Genomic DNA, 24,511 nt, shown 5'->3' with positions numbered 1-24,511 from the left:
CAGCATAGCAAGGTGGCAATCCCAGTTCCCCCCGATCCATCCCTGCTTAAGTCCCAGCTGTGTGATCCGCAGCTTCTCAGGTTTTGATTTTCCTGAATGGCACACAGTGGACCTCACTGCAGAGAGTTGAATTCCAAACATCTAGGAAAAATTTGGAAAGCTGCAACTACCTTCTCCCCCCCCCCCCAAACCAACTCTTTCCAAAGGATTAGGATACACTGCAGCTAGAAGTGCCTATAAATTCTACTCTGACTTATGAACTCGAAGGAGTCTAAGCTGTTGAGAAGGAGAAGGTACTGAATGCAGGCTTGCATGGGGGGAAGAGGCTATGAAGGCAAGGCCGTGGACTCTGGAGCTCAGACCCTATGGGTCTGAACCTATGGGTTGTGAATTGTATAGCCAAGGCCATTCTCAGAGCCCAGATAGTTAAAACAGTTCACCAAGCAAAGAGCATATTTCCTCCTTTTCTTACACTTGATTCCAGCATAAAGGGGTTCCTTTCTTTTTCCTTCAAACATGGGAAGGGATTGGACTAAATAAAGATGCTGCTGAGGGAGGAGTTCTAGAAGCCCAACCAGGGCTGGAGAGGCCCCTCTGCAGGATGGAGAAAGGCACACACTGGTGTTCCATTAGGGTTGGCAAGAACTGGGCAATGGGACAGAGCACACAGGAATGGCCTGAACACTTGTGGTTGCTGTGTAGGGTGGCTACACCAGTGGAAAGAAATCACCACTGACTGACCCAGACCTTGAGTTATGGGTGATGGAAATGGTTTCTTGGTGGTTAAATGCTAATATTGAATCTCTGGCTGCATCACACAGCTGGTCAAGATTGAGAGCAAACATGGTTCATTTCTTAGTAACTAAAACGAGATGGCCCTTCCTTCACTGCTTTATGGGATTCTACAAGACGTGCCTTATATGACATTGGCCCAGTGACACCCAGCTTCCATATTGCTGTTATGTCCCAGATCTCTAGAAGTGCTAGGTTCTACATTCTTTACTCTTTTTTTAAAGTTATTAATTTATTGTTATTATAGAGGTGATGTACAGGGGGATTACAATTACATGAGGTAATGAGTATGTTTCCTTTTGTGCAGAATCTTCTGTTCCCTCATTCTCTCCCAGTCCCTCCCTCCCATCTCTACCCATGAGTTGTATAGTCCATTTTCATCAGTGTCCAGTGAGTTCCACTGCTGTTCTTTTTCATCCTTTTTCCCTGGAGTTCCTTATTCTCCCTCCCCCGCAACCCTTCCAAAGATATACATGTGAATACACCATACATAAGGTAAAGAAAGCAGAGACATCAAAACTAAAAACTGAAAGAAAAAAAAGAAAAGAAAAGGAGGGAGAGGTCTCTTTCCCCCCATATCTTGGAGTTCATTTCAGTATGTATATTGTTTTATATAAATATGAGAAGGCACTTAGGCATTGTGTTTCTCTCCTCAGAGTATCCTGTTTTGGTCTCACTGTGTGTGCTTATCTAGAATCCTGTATAAATTATCATATCCCAGTGTATTTTAGATCTAATTTCTGCATAGTAGAGAGAACTGCATTCTTTATTCTTGACCTCTGTAGGAATCCCAACCCCTTCTAGTTGCCTTGAATTGGAATCTTCAGGGGTGGGGCCTAAAAGAGTTCTTTATTTGTTTTTGTTTTGTTTTGTTAGTGTTGGTACTTGGTCTTGGACTCAAGCCTGGGCAATCTCCATTAGATTTTTTGCTTAAGACTGTGAGCTCTACCACTTGAGCCACAGCCTCACTTCTGGCTTTTTGGTGGTTAAATAGAGGTAAGAATCTGATAGACTTTCCTGCCTGGGCTGACTTTGAACCATGTTCTTCAGATCTCAAACCTCCTGAGTAGCTAGGACTACCCAGTGCTTGTCTCCTACCAACAGTTTTACAAGCTGTATCTCTTGTTACCCTTCCTTCCCAGAGGAGGGAAGAAAGGTCTGATAAGGTACTTTTTGGTGGCAAGCACGTGGCAGGTGGCATCATGTACAAAATGGAGTGATCACATGACCAGAGAAGAAGAGACATACAATGTCAGGCTGAAGACTTTTATAAGAAGCAACTATAAAAAAGACTTTATAGAAGAACTCAAGACTTTTTCTAAGAACTCATTCTTAGCAGAGTGTTGGTGGTTCATGCTTGTAAGCCTAGCTACTTAGGAGACTGAAACCTGAAGGACTGAGGTTAGAAGTCAGCCTGGGTAGAAAACTCTGTGAGACACCATCTCTGATTCACAAGCAAATAGCCAGACTGGAAGCATGGCACTAATCATGAGCAAGCAAGCAGAGCAAGATTGCAAGGCTCTGAGTTTAAGCCCCAGCACTGGCACACACACACACACACACACACACACACACACACACACACACACACACAAAGTAAAAAGTAACTTTATTCTTGTGAGAACTAAGACATTCTGTGAGAGTAGTATAATTCCTTGCAAGGCTTCTAAGTAGCCTATTTACTCCCCACTAGGTCCACTTCTTGAAGGTTTGACACATCCACATTGTTAAATTGTGGACCAGGCTTCCAGAACTACATCCTAAGGTCCTATCTAAGCCAAAAGAATGGGCATTAGAAACCTGGGTCAGCAGCTTGGGTCTTTCTTTCCATTCTCCCCCCCTCCTCCCCTCTTCCCCCTCATCCTCCCTCATGCCCTAGGGATTCTCATGCTTCCTTCACTCCTTCGAAGCTCCATTATTTCTGACGTGCACCGTGTACTTTTGCCATTCTGCCTTCCTGCTGCGGCATCAGGGCTGAACTTTAATAAGACGAGAAACACCATTTTAAAATCCTTTTGCAATCTTTCACTTTTTATATTATGCCTAGCATGCTGATCTCTCTATGAATAAACAAATCACACACTGAGTGGGGTGAGAAAATGCATTTCCTTTGTGCTACAAAAGTTCTTGCTGGAGGCACTGTGACTTGAAACACAACTATCTTTGTACCCTAGCTTTTTTCCCCCTGATAGGAACAAGATATTCAAGCCACTCCCTGCTAGGATATAGACTGTGGAGGAGGCCCACCTGGCATCTGTCAGTACCTGGTGTTCTCTCCCTGGTCTGTATCCATCTGCCCCAGGTCCTCTGAAGCTGAAATGTCTAAAGGCTTAACCTATTAGAGTTGCCTCAGGCTACCTTCAGAGGTTCAGACAAGGCCAAAGTAGGCCAGGAAGGATATCACATTACACCTGGGAAACTGGGGAGATTATACCCCACAACTCACCTGGATGAGTCCTCAGGAGCTAGAGTTTGGATCAGAGGCCTCCAGTGCCAAGGGCAGGTAACCTAAGTAAGTAGGGTTCACCTTCCTCCCAACTCCACCTGATGGGGTTGCTGCTTGGTGCTCCTTCCAAAGGCTGGATGGCTGTCCCACTGGGACCAATCATCAATCCCAGCCAAGTCAGTATAGCACAACTGCATCCTTGGAGATCACACCAGAGTCCGCACCAGTGGCAAAGTCTTCCTTGACCTTCCAATCCCTCAGGAGATTTTTACCATTTCCATCTGTAGGCTAATAGCCAACATCACAGCTAATGTTTTAATAATGTTGACTGTTAAGTCAGGAGTCGCTGTTCTCATGAGATTGGGAAATTGACTTTTATGGTTTTCTTACCCTGTAACATACAAAACAAAAAGGATAATATCAATGCCTATAACCAAGGGTAATTATATAGCTTAAAGTGCTTTTCATTTTTTCCCCCACAGAAATACTGAGAACTTTTTTTTTCTCTTTGATATTTTGGGACATTTTCAAGTATATGTTTTTTAGATAAAGTCTCTCACTAGGTAGCCCAGACTGGCCTCAAACTTGATATTTAACCAAGGTTGATACTAGAGATCCTCTTGCCTTGGCCTTCTTTTTTTTTTTATTGTGAAAATAATGTACAGAGGGGTTACAATTACATGGGCAAGATAATGAGTACCTTTCTTATCAAGCATTGTTGGCTCCTCCTTTGTTTCCCCTTCCCATCCCTTCCCATCCTCCTCCCACCCACCCCCACTATCCTCCCCCCCTCCTTCCCACCAAAGTTGTAAAGTTCGTTTTCAACATAACAACTTGTACGTCTCATTGTTGCAATGGGTCCACCTGTATCCCTATTTAAACGATTTGTTTTTTCCCTTCCCCTCCACAAATTATACCAACATCAAATACAGTGAAAGCAGGGGTTATACCGTGGGGGAGGGACATACAAAGCAACAAAGAAATAATCTTATAAGTGTGTTAGAAGCAATCGAATGAAAGAAAAAAAACAATTGAATACATATCTTAGGGTTCATTTCCCTAACATCAACTTATCTGACCTTTTCTGCTTGACTCAGACATATACTAGTTATTGCAAATAAGGGAAACAATGGGATCTATGTTTCTTTGGGCCTGGCTGACTTTGCCTCAGCCTTCTGAGTGTTGGCTTGCACTGGCATGCCCAGCTGAAGAACAAACCTCCTTCACTCCCTCCTACCTTCCTGCCTTCCTGCCTTCCTTCTATCCCTCCCTTCCTCTTTTCTAGTTTCCTTTCAACTAAGATTTTGCACATACTAAACACACACATGCTCTACCACTGAGTTCTATCCACAGCCAAAATAATTTCATTTCCATTTTTTTTGCAATCGGATCTCATTATGTACATCAAGATGGCCTTGAGCTAAAGATCCTTCTTCTTCTACCTCTTGAGTGTTGGTTACAGGCATGCACCACTATGCTTGACCCTTTAAAAAATCTTGACAGAAATTCTTTTCATTTTGATATTTGCTAACAGTGGCTTTGTCACAATAAGAACTTCCAGGGCAAGAGTTACAAATCACAGGGTGGCTTTGGGACTTGGCAGGGTGTGTGCAGGTGCTAGGTATGTGGACAGGATGGTTTCTATTGCTGACTGGTGAATCACACACACTAAGGGCTTCTATTACAAAAGTCAGTTTATACAGTGTTACCTAGGATAATTAAACATTTTTACAACAATTTTTGTTTAGATCTAATTCATATATTATGCAATTTATGCATGGTAATTTACACATTTATGCATGAGAGTCCTGTGTCCTTCACATCACCAGTGCTTGTTATCTTTCTTTTTGGTGAGTGCTATTCTAGAAGGTGAGAAATAGTATCTCATTGTAATTCTGATTTGCATTTCCCTCATGGTTAATGATTTTGAGCATCCTTCCGTGGCCATTTGTGTATCTTCTTTAGAAGAAATGTTATTCATATCCTTTCCCCATTATAAACTTAGCTATTTGATTTTTTTGTATATTATGAGCTTTTAAATTATACTACAGTTGAAAGTGGTACTGTGGCTTAAGTGGTGGAGCACTACTTGAGCACAAAGATGCCTAGGCTTTGAGTTCAAGCCCCAGGACTGCCAAAAAATTATATTGTTGATGAAAATCCTTTCTTATATCATTTTCAAATAGTCTGTCCCATTCTGTGGTGGGACAGACTTTTTTTTTTACTGTTGTTGATGTAATAGCATCACAATAGCTTTAATTTTTTTGGTAGACCAATTATCTATTTTGATTTTTCTATTTGTACTTTAGGGACCATATCTAAGGAACCATTGTCTCTTCAAGGTCATGAGATTTATTTATATCTATGTGTTTAAATCTGAGAAGGTTGATAGTTTTAGCTCTTACATTTGGTCTCCTTTGAGTGAATTTCTGTGTGTGTGTGTGTGTGTGTGTGTGTGTGTATGTGAGTGGGGGAGGGGAGGAGGGATCCCCAACTTCATTTCTTGTATGTGCATACCCAGTTGCCTCAGTACCATTTACTAAAACAATTATTCTTTTTAAAAAATTATTTTTATTTTATTATTATTTTGTATTTTTATTGTAAAGATACCATACAGGGGGGTTACAGTTACATGAGTAAGGTAATGAGTACATTTCCTCTCAAACATTGTTAACCCTTCCTTTGTTTTTCCCCTACATCCTTTCCCTCTCCACCTCCCAACTCCTCCCTCCCCCACCCCAAGCTGTAAAGTTTGTTTTCAACATAGTGTCTTACACATCTCATTATTACAATGGGTCAACCTGTATCCTTAAAACAATTATTCTTTTGCCATTGAGTGGTTATGGGGCCCTTGTGAAAAATGAATTGATCATACATTGCAATTTTATTTCAGGACTCTCAATTCTCTTCTATAGGCTATTTGTTTTTTTACACCCATACTGTATACTGTAATTCCTTGATTGCTATATCTTTGTAGTAAGTTTTGAAATCAAGAAATGTGAGTCTTGCTATTTTGTTCTTTTTAAAGATTGGTCGGTCCCTTTATAACTCCAGATGAATTCTAGGATCAGCCATCAATTGCTGCAACAAATAAACAGCTGGATTTTTGTGGGCCTATACTGGGGCTTGAATTCAATGCCTATAACTCTCCTTTAGAGTTTTTACTCAAGGCTGGTGGTCTACTACTTGAGCCACAGCCCCACTTTCAGCTGGTTAATTAGTGGTAAGAGTCTCATGGGCTTTCCTGCCCATGGGCTGGCTTAGAAAGGTGATTTTTCAGATCTCACCTTCCTAGTTATGTAGGGAAATAGAGACAAGGCACTGGTGCCCAGCTCCCGCTGGAATTTTTAAAATAGGAACTCTAATAAGGAATTCTGAATTCTGGTAGGAATTCAGTTTAGGGTAGCATCTCAATGATATCAAGCCTTGGAATTCACGCATATTGCATATATTTCCACTCTTTTCAAATGAATCTCAGTACTACTTTGCCTTCTTAGTATATAAGTTTTTATTTCATTCATTTATTCTTAACTATTCTATTTTTGGACCTTATTATACATGGAATTTTAAATTTTATTTCATTTTTGCATTGTTAATTGGTAATGTGTAGAAATTCAACAGATTTTTTTGTATATTGATTTTGTATTCTGTTATCTTGTTGAACTCATTTGTTAGAGGTCAATTCAGATTTATATTTATTCTTGATTTGTTTTCCACAGGTTGTGTCTTTCTAGAAATTCTCCTATTTCAACTATGTTGTCTATGTTATTGTTCTGCAATTATTCAGAATCTTCCCTCCCTCCTTCCCTCCTCTTTCCTTCTTTTCCCCCTCCCTCCCTCCCTTCCCTCTTTCTCTCCCTCCCTCCCTCCCTCCTTCATTCCTTCTTCCTCTATTGCTAATACTGAAGCTTGAATTCTAGGCCTAGATGCTGTCCCTTAGCTTTCTTTCAAGGCTAGTGTTCTACCCCTTGAGCCACAGTGCCACTTCCAGCTTCTTCGTAGTGGGTTAAAGAGTCTCATACACGGACTTTGCTGCCCAGATTGGCTTTGAGCTGTGATCCTCACATCTCAGTCTCCTGGGTAGCTAGGATTATAGGAATGAGCCACCAGTGCTCAACTTTAGAATATGGCTTTGTAATTGTTTTTGATTCTCAAAAGAAAACAGTAATGCCCTCTCTTACATAAGCCAAGATCTTTTTTCTGTGCTAATACAGGCATTTGCAGCTATTTATTTTACCTGAGCATGTTAAAGTTGTAGCTCAAGTTTTGGTGATGGTGTATTTTCCTCATTATTCATTTTAGTATTTACTAATTTTGTTTGAAATCTCCTTTTGGATCCACTGGTTATTTGGGAGGCTGTTGCTTAACTTCCACATATTTTTGTACACTTGTAATGTCTTACTGATTCCTCCTTTAATTCCATTGTGGCCAGGAATCATACACTGTATGACGCCAGTCATTTTAAGTTAGTTAGTTCTTGTTTGATGGTCTAGTTTATGATCACTGAGACTGTTCCACAAGTGCTTGAGAAGAATGTGCAGTCTGCTGTTGGGTGGAGTATTGGATGGACTTCTGCTGGGTTGTTTCTATTTCCTTGTTGGTCCCCTGACTTGTTTAGCCACTATGGGGTGGGCGTAGGTCATGGACATCTGCAGCTATTATTACTGAGTCATCTATTCCCTGCACTTCTTTTATAATTTTTCACGTTGAGGGGCTCTGTTTTTAGTATTTACATGTAAATAACTTTGATATTGATTGACCCATTTATTGTTATAAAAACTCTACCTCTTGTGATACTTTTTAGACTCCATTTTGCCCAAGTACAGCAACCTCTGTCTTATTGTCATTTTCATGCTTTGACTTTTTCTTGTCACTCTCATTATATACTATATATTGTTTAATATTTGTATTTTAAAGAGACAGAGAGGAAAATTTTGCCATACTAACATCCTTATTTACCATTGTTGGGTCTACATTTCTTCCCCGGTGTGTCATTTCTTTACTGTAACAAACACAGTTGTTTCCACACACTCCTTTTATGTTTGTTTGTTTGTTTGAGCAGGTCTTGAGGCTTGACCTTAGGGACACTTCATTGTCCTTTAGCTTTTTGTTCAAGCTCTATTACTTAAACTGGAGCTCATTTTCTGGCTTTTTGTGATTAATTGGAAGTAAAAGTCCCATGACCTTTCTACTAGAGCTGGTTTTGAATAATAATTCTCAGATCTCAGCTTCCTGAGTAACTAGGATTATAGGCATAGGCCAATAGAGCCTGGTCCTTTATTTTCTTATATTTGTATTGGTCCTAGGGTTTGAACGCGGGGCCTAGGTATTGTCTCTGAGCTTTATGATTCAAAGCTAGCATTCTACCACTTGAGCCACAGCGCTACTTCTAGCTCTATTTAGTTGTTAATTAGAGATGAATTTCTCAAACTTTTCTGCCCAGACTGCCTTCAAACTACAATTCATAGATCTCAGCCTCCTGAGTAGCTAGAATTATAGGCTTGAGTCACAGATGCCTTGCTCCTTTATGTTTTTATTTACAAATATTTTACACTCCTAATATTTTAAGTTTAGCAATGCAATAATATGCATATTATCTTTTGTGGTTCCTCTTAAATCATTTGGGAAGGAATAGGCAATTATTTTATCTTTTATAATTCCTAATATAATTATTACATATTACATAAACTAGTACTGGTGTCTTGTTCACCTCTGTGTGTCACACAAATTCTCCAAGCGAGAATGCTCCCATGATCATCTGTGTGGTTACCAACCTATATTATCTATCTGTTGAGGATGTGTTGACAGGTTAGATCATGGAAAATAAGGCCTGGGAAGCAGAAGTAAGAAATTCGCAGGCAAACATTTCACTAATGAATGGCTGATTAAAAGCACATAGGCAAGCCTCTCAAAAGTCTGAGATCTGAGGATCACAGTTTGAAACCAGCCTGGGCAGGAGATTCTTATTTCCAATTAGTTAGCAAAAACCTAGAGGTGGATATATGGCTCAAGAAGTAGTTCACCTGCCTTGAGCAAAAAAAAACTAAGGAACAGTGCTCAAGCCCTAAGTTTCAGCTTCAGTAACACACACATACACACACACACACACACAAACACACACACACACACACACACACAAAGAAGTACTAGTTAGCCTTAAGCTTTTTCCTCCTTCAGTAGCCTGATACATGCACACACACACACACACACACACACACACACACACACACACACACACACACAAGTACTACTAGTTTCCTTGCCTTAAACTTTACTCCCTCACTAGGCCAGACACAGGCAGTAAATAAGCAGTTCTGTCCCCCTGAAATTTCCTACTTGTTCAAATGATTACTATACTGTGGGAACTGAACAAGATTCTGCTAAAGAAAGACACTCTCAGAGAAAAAAATATTTGGTACAATGATTCCTTTGATCACAGAAGTATTTTCAAAGAAGGGAAAATTACCTTAAGGATGGTCATCTGTCTTGAAAGGAGCAGCTGATGAAACCCATCCTCTGTTTAGGATGCTCAAGGAGTATAGACATTTCTGTCACAATGAGCCAAGTCCATTTAACTAACCAGATTTGATATAACCAATTAATAGTGTCAAAACAGTGTAACATAAGAGGTGGGCATAGTAGGTATCCCTAAGAAAAGAGAATAGATATCCTAAGGTGAATTTGAGTCAAACCCCAATCCACATTTTTACCATAATACCCCCTATATCAAACACACTGTGTGTGTTCTATCAGATGAGCCTAGCACCATTTCTGGGTGTTTATTATCTTTCCTTTGTTTTGCATTACTCATAAACTTTTTATCTCTGCCTCAATGTGTCCTACTACTCTTTTCTTTGTGTCACTATCACAAACCTGATACCCTAAGATCAGGTAGAGGGACTCTTTGCTTTTGATGACCTCCCTGAAAGCCATGATTCTTCTGACATTGACAGATGACATTGACATTGACAGATCACTGGTTTAGGGCATACACTGCACCCTGAGTGACAATTCATCATCTTTACACCAGTTACTAACAGACACACTGGCCCAGGCCTTGTTTTCATTTTTATGCGACAAAATTCATATACACAATTTCATTTCATTAGAAGCAGGAGATGTTCTTTATATACGCTAACTCTAATAAACTTATTCTGGGTCCCATGTTGGTTCAAATCCCAGAACCAAAGAATGAATTAATAAAAAACAAATAAATAATTGGCACTCTGCTCAGCATTGCTAAATTGTATTTTCAGTAGCCATTTCTTTGTTCTCTCAGATTGGTGATGTGATGGAATCTGGTAGAATTTCCAGTTAAGTCACTCATTTCTCTTTATTGATAGTCACTTTTTAGTGAGACACTGATGTCATTCTCTTTTAACCATATACTCAGAATTTCTCTATTCTTTTGAACATATCTACATTATCTGATTTAAGAATGTTCTTTTAAATGACGGTTTTGTTGAAAAAAAGGTCTACTGAGATTTTCCCTTCTGCCATTCTAGAAGTTCCAGGTCTTGCCTTTTGCACTGTTTAAAGCTGTTTCCCAACAGCCCTACAATGAGATGTACATTCTCTTCCTGGCAAAGCTTTCAATTGGTGGTTTTCTGTCATTGCCCACAATCAAAGGATTTTTTTGTTTATTGAGGATAAATACTATTCTAAGTGATGTAACAGGCCCAGCTGGCACTGTCCTGTGTGGGGTATGTAGGTCAGAACTTTCCTTGTTTGTGTGTTTCTTGGAAGCAGGTTGACTGTTCTTGTGTATTTAAAAAGACTTTTCAGAGAGCAAAGAGCTTATTATCTATGGGGAGGAGCTTGTAGGCATCTGTCCAGGAGGTTCTGAAGGGCCTTTCCAGTGATGTGTGCCTGTTTCAGGAAGACAGAGAATGTACATACACCACATGCCCACAAACCCACTCATTAACACACACACACACACACACACACACACTCACACAGAACAAAAAATGGGGGGAGAAGGAGAGGGCGAGGAAGACAGAGAGGGAGAGACCGAGACAGACAGACCCAGAGAACATAGCAAAAGTAGCAGCCCTTTTATAGCTCCTGCTTGGTCATGGGCATGATGTATTTTATCTACTGGACTATATGAAAACAAGAATGGATCCCAGAGGCAAATAGTTCTTTACATGGTAGTTGCAGGAACATGCTTTTGCATGGTACTAACAAGACATCCAAATAGATTTAGCCTATCTCTTTCCTGGGACTGAGTCTGAGATCATCTAATAACCCAAAACCAGAGGCTCAAGAAAAAAAAAGAATCCTCTAAACATGTAGGCTTTGAGAGAGATTCAGGAATTAGAGTGCCAACTTAACATAGTTTAACTCCTTCTCTCTCTCTCTCTCTGTCTCTCTGTCTCTGTCTCTCTCTCTCTATATATATGTAATCAATCTGTAATTAATGAGAATGAGGATAAACATCGCTGAAGTCTTTTGTTTGCATGGATGATAACACAACAATTAAACCTGCTGAAATTGTTTTTAGAAGAGGGAATAGGATGAGGGACACTGATAAAGGGGTGAGAGTGATTGAGATACATTGTATACATGTGTAGAAATGTCACAATGAAGTTCTCATTGCATAAGTAATGCATGCTAATGAAAAAAGCAAACAGAAAAGAATTAATTACAGGATGTTTTAAACTCCTTCCTGTTCTTCAATTTTCTTATCTATAAAGAGAGTGATGTGGTTGGAGATGTGCCTGTTGATAGAGTGCTAGCTAATGTGCAAAAACTTCAGTTACTGAGTTTGAGTTATGCTCTCTGACCAAAAAAGCCAAAGAAACAAAACAAAAATAAAAACAAACAAACAAAAGAAAGTGATGTAGTGTCCATCACAAGAAGTTGAGTAGAAGATGAAATAAATTCACACAGTGAGTCCACCCCTAACGTTACTCATGATTTCACTTTCACTAAGGCTGGAGTAATGAGTGAAAATTCTAAAAGTAAATAATGTTACTATTATTATTGATAATTTACTTTATTGTGATTGTAGACGTGGTATACGGAGGGATTACATGAGGCAGGTGATAAGTACATTTCCTTTCATACAGCATCTTCTGTTCTCTCATTCTCTCCCATCCCCTCCCATCTCTACCCATGAGTTGTATAGTCCATTTTCATCAATATCTAGTGAGCTCCACTGTTGAACTATTTTACCTTTTTGCCCTCAGGCTCCAAACATGTACAAATGAAAACATCATACATAAGGTAAAGAAGACAGATTCATCAAAAATTTAAAAAGAAAGAAAGGAAGGAAATAATGAGATCCCTGTTTCCATATCTTGGAATTCGTTTCAGTACATATATTATTTTATCTAAATATGAAGAGGCCCTTAGGCATTGTGCCTCTGTGTTTCTCTCCTAAAAGTATCCTGTTTTGGTCTCACTGTGTGTGTGTATCTAGAATCCTGTATAATTTAGTATATCCCAGTTTACAAAAAAATAATTTTATAGTTCAAAATTGTGTGCCATCCTGAATAGGGTGATGGCTTCTCACCTATGTCCCTTCACCCCACCTGGAACATGAATCACCCCTTTTTGCAGCATCTCGGTGCTGAATCTGTATGTATATATGCATATGCTAAGTCCTCATCGGTCCCTTAGCAGCCATCCAGGTTATCAGATCACTGTGATACTTCCACTTTGCTTGTATTCAAGTGCCCCTTACTTTACTTAATTATGATCCCAAAGACCAAGTGTGGCAATGTCAGAAATTTTGCAACTGTATATTATTATCATCAATCTATTTTATTATTATTGTTGTGAGCCTCTGATGATGCCTACTTTGTAAACATAGGAAAAAATTAACCTTTACAAACACAGGAAAAAATAAAAGCTCATAGAGGCTTCAGTACTGTCTGTGGATTCTGGCACGCATGGGTAGCTTAGGACACTTCCTGCGAAGATGGGGACAACTGTCATGGAAAATGCTTGGGAAAATTCTGAGCATACATCGAGCCTGGAGAAGAAATTGTGAATGCTATTCTTGTTGTTGCTGTTATATTGTTATTGTTCTTGACCTTGTTCCTTTGCTGTAGCTATAGCCAACCTGCACCTCCACCCTACCTTGCCGTAATGCTATAAAGTGAAAGAGCATGCATATCATAGTTTAGATCTTAAAGTTTCTCCAAAACTCCTATGTTGAAGGTTTGATCCCCAAAGGTATCAATGTTCAGAGATAGAGCTTTTGGAAGGTGATTGGATCATGAAATCTCTGACTCCAAGAATGGATTAATTCATTTATGCATCTATAGCTCCATCAAGTTCTTGTTGCCCTTGCTGCCAACCCTACAAAATCATCTCCCCTCCACATCCCCCTGAACAAACACACCCGTGTGGTTCTGGAGAAAAAAAGTCTGAGACCAAGGCCATGTCTGATGCCGACACCCCTGGAAGACACAGATGCTGTTAAGACCTTAAAATTCCTCAGTCAAAGTAACAGTGCTTTCCTACCCCACCTCTATCTTACCCCACTGCCACCTGCCCCTCCTCGGACTTCACTCTTCCTGCCTAATATTTAAAGGAAGCCGTAAGGGCGGAGGTGTGCCATTTCCCCATATCCCAGGCTGAAGGAGACTTGATCACCCTTCCCAGGTTTTCCTTCTAAATATATCCTATTGGTCTGTTGAGTTTCACCCTTTCTGCTCTTTTTTCTTTTCTTACAAGGCCATCAGGAACTGAAACCTCTTAAGCTGTGAATCCAAACCAGTCTTTCTTCCTTCTTAAGTTCTTTTTTCTCAGGTATTTTGTGGCAGTAATGGAATAGATGAACCCAGGGAGAGTAGTCACTGATCTTATCCGAGCATGGCTAGTCCTTAAAGGTCTGTACAGGAAAGACTCAGCTTCTCTGAGCCATAAGAACATCTTGGAATCTCAGAGCCCAGAAGCCAGGATTTGCACCTTCAAATCACATTGTAGCCAGTCATTGACGGCTTACACCTGCAATCCTAGCTACACGGAAGGCTAAGGACTGAGGTTTGAAGCCAGCCCAGGAAGGAAACTCCATGGAACTCCTATCTTCAAGTAACCAGCAAAATCTGGAAGTGGAGGTATGGCTCAAGTGATAGAGCACCAGTTCTACCACTAAGGGACAGTACTTAGGCTCTGAGTTCAAGTCCCTACTGGCGCGCGCACACACACACACACACACACACCTATATCCTAGAGCCTAAGGTCCCTGCTGGGTTTCAAAAGAGATGTGTACAGCAGAGCCTGAAATCGGGTGATTAAGAGCCATGAAAGGATGTGCCCTTGTTGTTGGTAGAAACAAAAACAAAATTAATTTACACTTGAATTTTCTAAATTCCAGACAGCAAGTTATGTTTGAATTTATGTATCACAGCTCTTAACATAATACTTGGCTCTCCTGCCTGACCCAGAACACTGTGATTTACAAATTGGATAATAAATGGACTGCACATCCTGGGAACTACAAGTCGGGGATAAGCTCTTCATCAGCAACTCTCAGCTTTTAGCCACTTTTTCTCCATTTGGGCTACAGGTGAATAAATCACATTCTACAGAGTTCCATTCCTGTAACTCCATTCTGCTCATTTTTCTTTCTTGAAAATAAGGACTTGCATATTTTGTTACAATTAGCCAAGGAGTATGTAGTCTGTTTGACAGGTCAGGCTTTCTTGCTGGAATTGATCTTCTGTACTATACCAAATAGTTCCCCATATGAATCTTTGCACCCCTGTGCCTTCTTGGGCTCCTTCTGAGCAGTCTTTCTCCTGTAGCTGGTAATCACCATCACCATCACTACCACCACCACCACCATCACAACCACCACCATCACCACCGCCTGCTTCTCCAGCAAATGTCCACTTTACAGTATTCCTGGGAGTGGATTCTAGCCTGAAGGAATGTTTCCTCCCCCAGCAGGATCACCTTAATATGGACAGAATGCTTTCCTTAAAATAGCTCCTCAAACTGAAGCTTTTCAGCCATTACCTTAAACACTAAACCACCATAGAAGAGGAAAGGACCAAGAACACATTGAAATGTATAGCTAGCTTCTACCAGAGCCTTGGTGGTAGCCTCAACATTCATTGCTTTCTCAGGTGAGCTGCCCAGCCCTGGTCTCTACATAGAAATAGTAAAATTACTGGCTACAGTGAATTGGAGGGTGTCTCCCAAGAATGGATGTCCTTTCCAGAACATCAGAATGGAGATCTAACTTGTGAAGAGGATTGTTGTTGATGTAATTAGTAAGGATAAGGTTATGCTTGGATAGGATGGGTACTTAATCTGCTAGGTATGGGTGGTGTCCTAAGAAGAGGATCAGAGTCATAGACAGACATGCAATGAGAAGACCCAGGAGGAAGGCTGGGAGTGAAGAAGTTGAAGCCAAGGAGTTCAGAAGATTGCTGTTGGCTGCCAGCAGCTAGGAGATAGGTGGAAAGCAGATTCTTCTGAGTCCCCCGCCCCCCAAGAGGGAAACATCATTGTGGATACCTCCATTTTCTGGCTTCCTGACCTGTGAGAGAAAATCCAATATTTATCTTAGGAAATTGCTCATTTTGCTTCGTTACAATGCTTTTAGAGAATGAATATATGCAAGCATGTAGTCGTGTGGCTGCTTGTTTTCATTGCAGACCTTGCTACAAAATTTCTGAGAACTCCCAGCAAGCTGGAGGTCTTCAAATGGAGGGGGGGGTCCTTAATCTATTTCGTTACCAAATAAATGTCTTTTTTTTTTTTTACAAAAAGTGAACAAAATAGAAGAGAGAGAGGGGGGAGGCAATCGCAGTACAATCCATGGAGAGCACTTTCTGATGCTTTCTGCACAGGCTTAAAAATATGTGGATGTGACCAAAAAGGTTGAAAACTTCCTGCCTTAGGCAGAGCTTATATCATTTCATCTTCAGCAGAAGATGAAATCAACATCAAAAAACTACAGCTCAGTAGCTTGTCTAAGTGGGAAGTTAAAATATACAATTGTCTCTGCATGCACTCTCCTACAATGCCACATTTTCACCCAGCAACTAAAGCTCAATTAGGACCAATGGTCCTCTGGCCTGGCTAGAAGTGGCAGCAGAGGGGCTGTATTCTTGTCCCACTTTCCCAATGGTGGAGATACAACCAGTGACCACGGTGGTTGGGCAACCTTTAGCCTTCATCCCTGGAAAGCTATCCCTTGGATCACAAATGAAAGAAAATAGAGCATTCCGATACCCTTCATTTTAATTTTAGTTTTATTATTATTAATTTTTTGGCACCACTGGTATTTAACTCTGAGCCCCATTCTTGCTGGGATCAGCAGGTTATTACCACTGAACAGGTATGTTTCCAGCAATGTTTTCTTCAGTGACTTTTCAGGTAGGATCTCATTTTTGCTCATGGCAACCTGGATCTGGATACTCCTACCTATGGCCTCCTGCATAGCTGGGATGGTAGGTTATGACCACCTCACCAGACTTACTAATTGAGATGAAGGTTTCACTAACATTTACCCTGCTCTAGAGTGGCTTCAAACAGCGATCCTCCCAATCTCTGCCTCCTTAGAAGCTGGGATTATAGGCACTATCACCATACCTAGCTATGGGATGTGTGTGTGTGTGTGTGTGTGTGTGTGTGTGTGTGTATACACACGAGCACATGCATGTGCTACTGGGATTTGAACTCAGGGCCTTGTGCTTTCTAGGCACTTGAGCCATGTTGCCAGCACCTGAGACTTTTTAAATGGTCCTTTATGCCATTAGTTGTGATGAATGTTCCAAGTGTCCTTGAAATAAATGTGTGTAGAGTTGGAGATAGTCTTCTATGAATGCCAATTAATTTGGTTGCCACTTGCTCAAATATTTCTATTAATCATTCCTACTAATAATCTCTTACTAAGCATTCAAAGGAGTGTAAATATATCTAAGCACTGATTTTTCTTTCTCTTGTTAGTAATCCACTCTTTATCTGAATTTATTAAGAGCATTATTGCTGTGTTTGGGTTTGAGAGAGGCAATGTAACCTTCAGAAGACGAATCTTGCTCAGGTGGGGAAAGTGTGTCCGTAGGCCGTACCACTGTGCACACTTGAAGGACATACCTTCTGCTCTCACTCTGTCTTCCAGCTACCATGAGGCCAGTGGTTGTACTCTACCCCAGGTTGCCCTCCACAAAGTTCACTGCCACCACAGATCAGAAACTACAGGGCCAAACAATCACCAGCGGAAACCTTTGAAACCATAAGCCCAAGTTAATCTTTCCCCTCAGTCATTTTGTCGCAGCAATGGAGAGCTGTCTGGTACTAACACACACCAATAGGATTTGGGCGTCTTCTTAATGAATTGCATCTGAGATGATTAGAAAATACCCCTCTTTATCTCTGGCAACACTCCTTGAAGTTTACCTTGACATATTAATAATGTATTCATTTTTTTCTGCAGTTATCAATGGCAGGATGTACCTTTTGCTTTAAACTCCTCTGTGCCTATGTTCTTGTTGTTGTTTTGTGCCAGTCCTGGGGTATGAATTCAGGGCCTTAGTTTTTTTCTCAAGCCAGCTCTCTACCATTTGAGAAACAGTTTCACTTATGGATTTTTGGTGATAAAAATCTCACAGACTTTCCTGCCTGAGCTATTTTTGAATATCAGATATCAGCCTCCTGAGTAGCTAGAATTATAGACATGAGCCACCAGTGTCCAGCTGCGCCTTTATTCTTAAAGTGTGTGTCTAGTAAAGAGCAGATAAACGAATCTTGCCTTTGTATCCAATCTGACAAGCTACTTTTATATTAAAATGTTTAAGCAATTTTGCCACTTATTTTCTATACATGTTATCTGCTCTTTCCTCTTTCTTGTATTTTTTCTCTTCTTTTAATTAAGTCAATAATTTTTAGTATTCCATCGTAGCACCTTTATTGACTGGGGTTTAGTGGTTGTTCTACAGATTGAACAACATACTAACTTATTATAGTCTACCTTTACTTACTATCATATTTCATGTAAAATATAAAAATCTTAACAAGAATATTAATTCTTCCATTTATTTCCTGTCTTTGTAGCAATTTTCTTAAATTTTAATTTTAAAAAAGCAATGGGCCACACCATTTGGTCTCAAGATTTTTATTTCAGATGCTCAAAAGAACTTAAATTAAGAAACAGAAATGTTGTATTCTTCATTCCATCTCTTACCTTTCCTTCATGTACATTGGAGCTCTCACCTGCTTTTATTTCCCTTCAGTCAAATGAACTTCCTTTAGTACTTCTGGTGATACAGTGTGCTGACAATTTTCCTTAGTTTCTCTTTAGCTTGCAGTGTCTTAGTTACACTTCATTTTTTAAAGATAAAATTGCTGAAATGCAACTCTAAATTGATATTTTTCCTTCTAGTACCTTAGAGATTCTTTTTATATTTTAGTTTTTTGATCATTTTCCTTTTTTCCTGATTTAACATTTTTCCTCTGTCTTTAATGTTCAGAAATTTTACTGAGATCCCTCCAGAGAGATAATGTTTTTGTTTATAACCTTGAGCTTGAATGTGAAGCTCATAGGTTGATGTAGCTCATCAAATTTGGAAAACATCTTGCCATTTTATGTTTACTAGTTTTGCTTTAATAATTCTTACCTTTCTTTCTGAAACCTCAGTTCTACACATGTTAAAAATTTGTATCAAATAAAGGAATAGAAGACACCATAAAAAAGGAAAGGTACTCATTATCTGACTTATGTAATTATAATACCTGTACATCACCTCTATAATAACAATAAAGTAAATTAATAAAAAATTACATTATCTGGGTGCCAGTGGCTCACACCTGTAATCCTAGCTGAGATCTGAGGATCACGGTTCAAAGCCAGCCTGGGCAAGAAAGTCCGTGAGACTCTTATCTCCAATAAACCACTAGAAAACCAGAAGTGGCACTGTGGCTCAAGTGGTAGCATGCTCGCCTTGAACTGAAGAGCTGAAGGACAGCGCCCAAGCCCAGAGTTCAAGCCCCATGACCAACAACAACAGCAACAAAAATATATTAATTTCTGCTGAAAGTCCCAACTATTCACTTACAATATTCACATTTTTGTTATAAATCCTTGAACAAACTGAATGCCATAGGCTTATGCCGACAATCCTAGCTACTCAGTATCTGGAGATGAAGAAAAGCTCTCAAGACTCCATCTCCATTTAACCAGCAAAATGTGGAAGCACCAGTGTGGTTCAAAATGATAGAGAGCCAACTACGCAAGCAGGAAGCCCTGAAGCAGACCTTGGTATTAGCAAATAATACTAATACTAATAATCCTGAGTAAATATATAGCAGATTTTTAAGATATCCTGTCTTCTAATTTCACTCTTCTGCCATCTCGGTGATTCTATTTTTCTCCAGGCTTTAGGCTATCTTTCCTACTTTTCATTTGTCTGGTAATTTTTTATTGTATGCTGCATATCATGAATGCAATGTTGTTGAGTGTCTAATGATTGTCTTCTTGCTTTCAAGAGTGTTGAGCTTGGTTCTGGCATGTTGTTACTTTCCTAGAAGTCAGGTTTGTTTTAAGCATTTCTAAGGCAGGTTAGGTAGATATTATGTCAGGGCACAACTTTTGTAAAGTCCTAACAAAATGCAAAGGACTGCTTTCCCTCTTTACTGAAGTTCTTTCTTCTGGATGCTTGGATTGCCTAGTTGGCCTAGTACTGTCTCTCTCTGACCATTCACCTCTCAGCCCCAGAATTTGTTCTCTAATAGGCCTGTGGAATTTCACCTGTTCTATGTAGCACTGATTCAGCAGGTCCACTTTGCAGATTTCTAGGATTTCTATCCTTGTGCAATTTCTTCTTCTTTGGTCTCATCCCTCTCAAATTCCTGCTGTCCCACTCCGCATTGAAACTGGTATTTTTACTATATCTATAGAGAACACTGCTCTCTTTCCCAGCTCCACTTTTATACTATAATCTAGACTGTGCTGGCATAGACTGTACTTCTGTTATAAATGCAAAGTCATTTCATTTATTTTTCCCTCAGGGGCCACATACCCTGTGCTGACAATGATTCCAATGGTCTGATTCCAAGCAAGGTTTGTCAGACCCCAAACCTGACAATGGCCGAGAGCATTGTTCTACTATGCTTTCCAAGTGTATTTTTGGTTTGGGGAACATGTAAGACTCATAACCAACATTTCATCATGGGCTCAACTAGAAGCCTCCAATAGGCTCTATTTTTACAGATAAGAGCATGAAGCCTTAGAAACTCTGTTCTACCCAATGAAGAGCAATCATGTTTCAAGTATCAGAATCCTGATCACATCCCTCATTTCCTTCGCTACTTTTAGACCTCTCTCTGCCACTTTTCATGTAACACAACAGTATGAGAGTTCAGGAACAGTTCTCATCTTTTGTCCTGTGCTAATGCCTCAGTCTTTTGGAGACTTTATTACAGAGTCACCAGGCATGGTTTTGGGTCTGACAAACCTTGCTTGGAATCAGATCCTCTACAGTTGATTGACTTTAGACAAGTCTCTTCCTATCTGCATTTCTATGTCACTATGTATGAAAGGAAGATAAAAATTTCACTTTTGAGAAGTTTTCCATAATCAAATGTTCAGTGTTCAGCACTGAGGCTGTTGTAGGGATGTGCTCTATAAATGTGATTCTGTGAGAGGAACATATACTGCTCACTCCCTCTCTCCCTCCCTCTCTCTTATTGTGCACGTGACAAGCTGACTTGCTTTGTTTTATAAAGCATTTTGAGACAACAGCCCTTCGTAAGGTGTAGATGTTATTAATATTTCTGAATCACTATGCAATTCTATAAATATCTTCCCTTCTTCTAGCTTCGTTATTTTCTCCTTTACCTCACAAAAAAATGTAAGTAAGCGATAAAACTATGAATTACAGGCTCCTTGTTCTCTGTTCTATAATTAAGGATGAGGTAAGAGAGCATGCGTGCGTGAAGAAGGGGGGTAGTTAGTGCAATGCTGCCTGCCTCTAAAGTGATCATGAAAAAGGGCTGATTGCAGAAACACTCAGCTTAGAGGAGCAGGGCCAGGAGCCAAAGGCTGAAGGCCAGCACCTCTTTTAATCTGTAAGGATTTTCTTTGCTTGGCTTTAATTTTCTCACAACTAATTTTCCAACCTGGCAAGCGTTTTGTTTAAATCCACAACATGATACCTGCATTGCTTTTTTGCTTATCCATAAAACACAACAATCAACAAGTCATCCAGCTCAGTCATACATTTTCTCTGTTTTGTAAGATAATTGCCAGAGCTTCAGCAAAATTTGATTCTTTGTATATATCTGATCATTTAGGATCAAAGGAACAATCTTTATTATTAAGAAAATGTCTTTAGTCCCATTTTTGTTTTGTTTTGTGTGGGTTTTTTTTTACTTCCATAATATCAGTTGTTTTATTTTTGGTATTGAGTCTTCTCTTTTTTCTTTTTTTAAATTTAAATTTTAATTTTTTGTGAACATACTGTACAGAGGGGTTACAATTACATGGGCAAGATAATGAGTACATTTCTTATCAAGCATTGCAGCCTCCTCCTGCTAGTCCTGGGTTTTAAACTCAGGGCCTGGGGGCTGTCCCTGAGCTTTTGTGCTCAAGACTAGCACTCTACCACTTGAGCCACAGGTCCACTTCAGCTTTTGTAGGTAGTTATTTGAACATCAGAGTATCACAGAGTATCATAGGCTTTTCTGTCTGAGCTGGCTTTGAATCTCAGTCCTTAGATCTCAGTCATTGGAATAGCTAGGATTACAGATATAATGTTGCGGGTACAGGGATGAGCCACTAGCCCCTAGTCCATTGTTTTTTAGAAGGACTTTATAGGATGATGGGGCATATTCCACTAGGAAGAGGAAAGCTATAGCTTCTGATAAACATACGGGATTTGTTTTCTTTAACTAATATAATGACTTTTCTTTTAGCTTCATCAGCTCTTTGGAAAGAGAGAGTTGGCAACCTTCAGAGGAAACTGTGGAGAAAAGTTATGAAGCAGCCTCTAAACACACTGAAGACTCAGGGATTAGCAGACATTAATTCAGATCCAATTCTACCCTTGTTAGTTCTGAATATAAGCAAGTGAATAAATTCCTCTAACCCTATTTTCTAGTATACAAACTTAGAATAAGAATGGCTGACTAACAGGGCTATAGGGAATTAAGGAACATCAAATAACAAGGTATGGTTGATACATGGGTTTCATACATGATTATTACAATAATTATTGGTGCCATTGCAGGGCATGGCCTGTAGTCTGCAGAGTGCTTGAGTAAAGACTGTTTTAGGGAAGGCTAGGAAGTTGCTTTTCAATTCTTTTGAATGCATCAAATCTCCCTGTTTTGCCATTTGAGGCAGTGAATAACACTTCTTGTAGAATTACTCAATGAAATAACTGCATCTTTCTCTCAGTTTATCTGGTCTTAGGAACAAACAAGAAGACCCATGTGAATGCCACCAGGGAAAGTTCCATGGCCCACTTATTGAATTTTAAATTCATTGCTTAGATTATGTTATTTGAACCATTTCCTTTCCTATGGTTATAGTTGGTTTTGTAATTGCACTTAACTAATTTATGTTGTATCTTTAGATCCTGTTTGTTAGGGTGTCATTTATGGTCATTAGTTTCTCTCCTCTGAATAGTACTGGGCATTGGCCCCTCAAAAAATGGCTACTCACTAAGATGATTCCCATGCAAAACTAACAGAGGTACAAATTGCAACACTGAAGAAGCAAGATAATGTAACTCAAGTTTTTAACTTCAATAAGTGAATCCAAAGATATGGAAAATAAATTTAAAAGTCCATTATATAGAATGATTAACATCCTCAATAAAAATTTAAATAAATGTAGGAATTAAAGAAGTCAATTCAAGACTAAAATAAGAAATTCAACAATGTGGATGAGAAATTCAACCAAGAGATTCTGAAAAAATTCTTACAAATGGAAAGCTCCACAAATCAAATAAAAACTCAATTGGAAGCATAACTGGCAGACTAGAAGAAAGATTTCCAAGGATTAAAGACAAGTTTGAAAAATTATTACATTCAAATAGCCATAAAGAAAAAATCAGTCATGAACACAATAGCCAAAACCTCTGAGACACAATGAAGAGATCAAACCTATGAATATGTGGTATAGACAAGGAAACTGATATGTAGACTAAAGACATAGAAAACAATTCAGTGGACTAGCAGAAAGTTCCACAAATCTAGGGAAGTAAATAGACATCCAAGTGCATGATCCAAATAGACATGATTAAAAAAGAACCTATTTATGTCATAGTTAACATCCAAGATGACAAAACAAAGAAACAATACTGAAAGCTGTAAGAGATAATGTACATGTTATTTACAAAGGAAAACCTATCCGAATGACAACAGACTCTCAGGAGCAACTCTAAAGGCAATGAGAGGATAGATTTATTTATTTCAAACCCTAAAATGAAATAACTGTTAACTAAGAGTACTAAATTCAGGAAAATTACCTTTTAGAATTGTAGACACAAATAAGAACTTTGATGATAAGCATAATCTAAAGCAGTTCATTATCTCTGAGTCAGTATTGCAGAAGATCCTTAAAGGACTACTACACAGCAAAGAGAAAGATGTACACAAGCATGAGCTCTCAGAAAAGAGTAAATCTCATTAATAAAACTCCTAAATGAGAATGAGGAAGGAATTAAACATTATTAACCCAGTAAAGCAGTAAACTTCTAAGAAAGGATAGATTAGTAAACACCTTTCAATAAAAACTCTAAGCATTAATGGTTTCAAACCTTAAAAGATGCAAACTGGCTGAATAAATTTGAAAAATAAGATCCAACTATTTGCTGTCTGGAAGAAACTCACCTCACTGACAAAGACACAGAGACTGAAAAAGACTGTAAATCACATTCCTAGCAGATAGAATACAAGAGCAGGAGTAGCTATACACATCTTACAAAGCATAGTTTAAACCAAATAAGTGGTAAATGATTTTTATGTTTTTTTATTGTGAAAATACTGTACAGAGGGGTTACAGTTACATGAGCAAGGTAATGAGTACATTTCTTATCAAGCATTGTTGCCTCCTCCTTTGTTTTTCCCCTTCCATCCCTTCCCTCCCACCTTCACAGCTACACTCCCCCCACCACCTAAATTGTAAAGTTTGTTTTTCAACATAGTGTCTTGTACATCTCATTGTTACAATGGTTCAACCTGTATCCCTATTTAAACATTTTGTTTTTTCCCTTCCCATCCCCAAATTATACCAACATCAAATACAGTGAAAACAGAGGTTATACAGTGGGGAAGGAACATACAAAGCAACAAAAAAAATCA

The sequence above is a fragment of the Dipodomys ordii genome, unplaced genomic scaffold (assembly GCF_000151885.1).
Source record: "Dipodomys ordii isolate 6190 unplaced genomic scaffold, Dord_2.0 Scaffold47, whole genome shotgun sequence".
Classification (NCBI taxonomy): domain Eukaryota; kingdom Metazoa; phylum Chordata; class Mammalia; order Rodentia; family Heteromyidae; genus Dipodomys; species Dipodomys ordii.
This window is presented reverse-complemented; position numbering follows the sequence as displayed.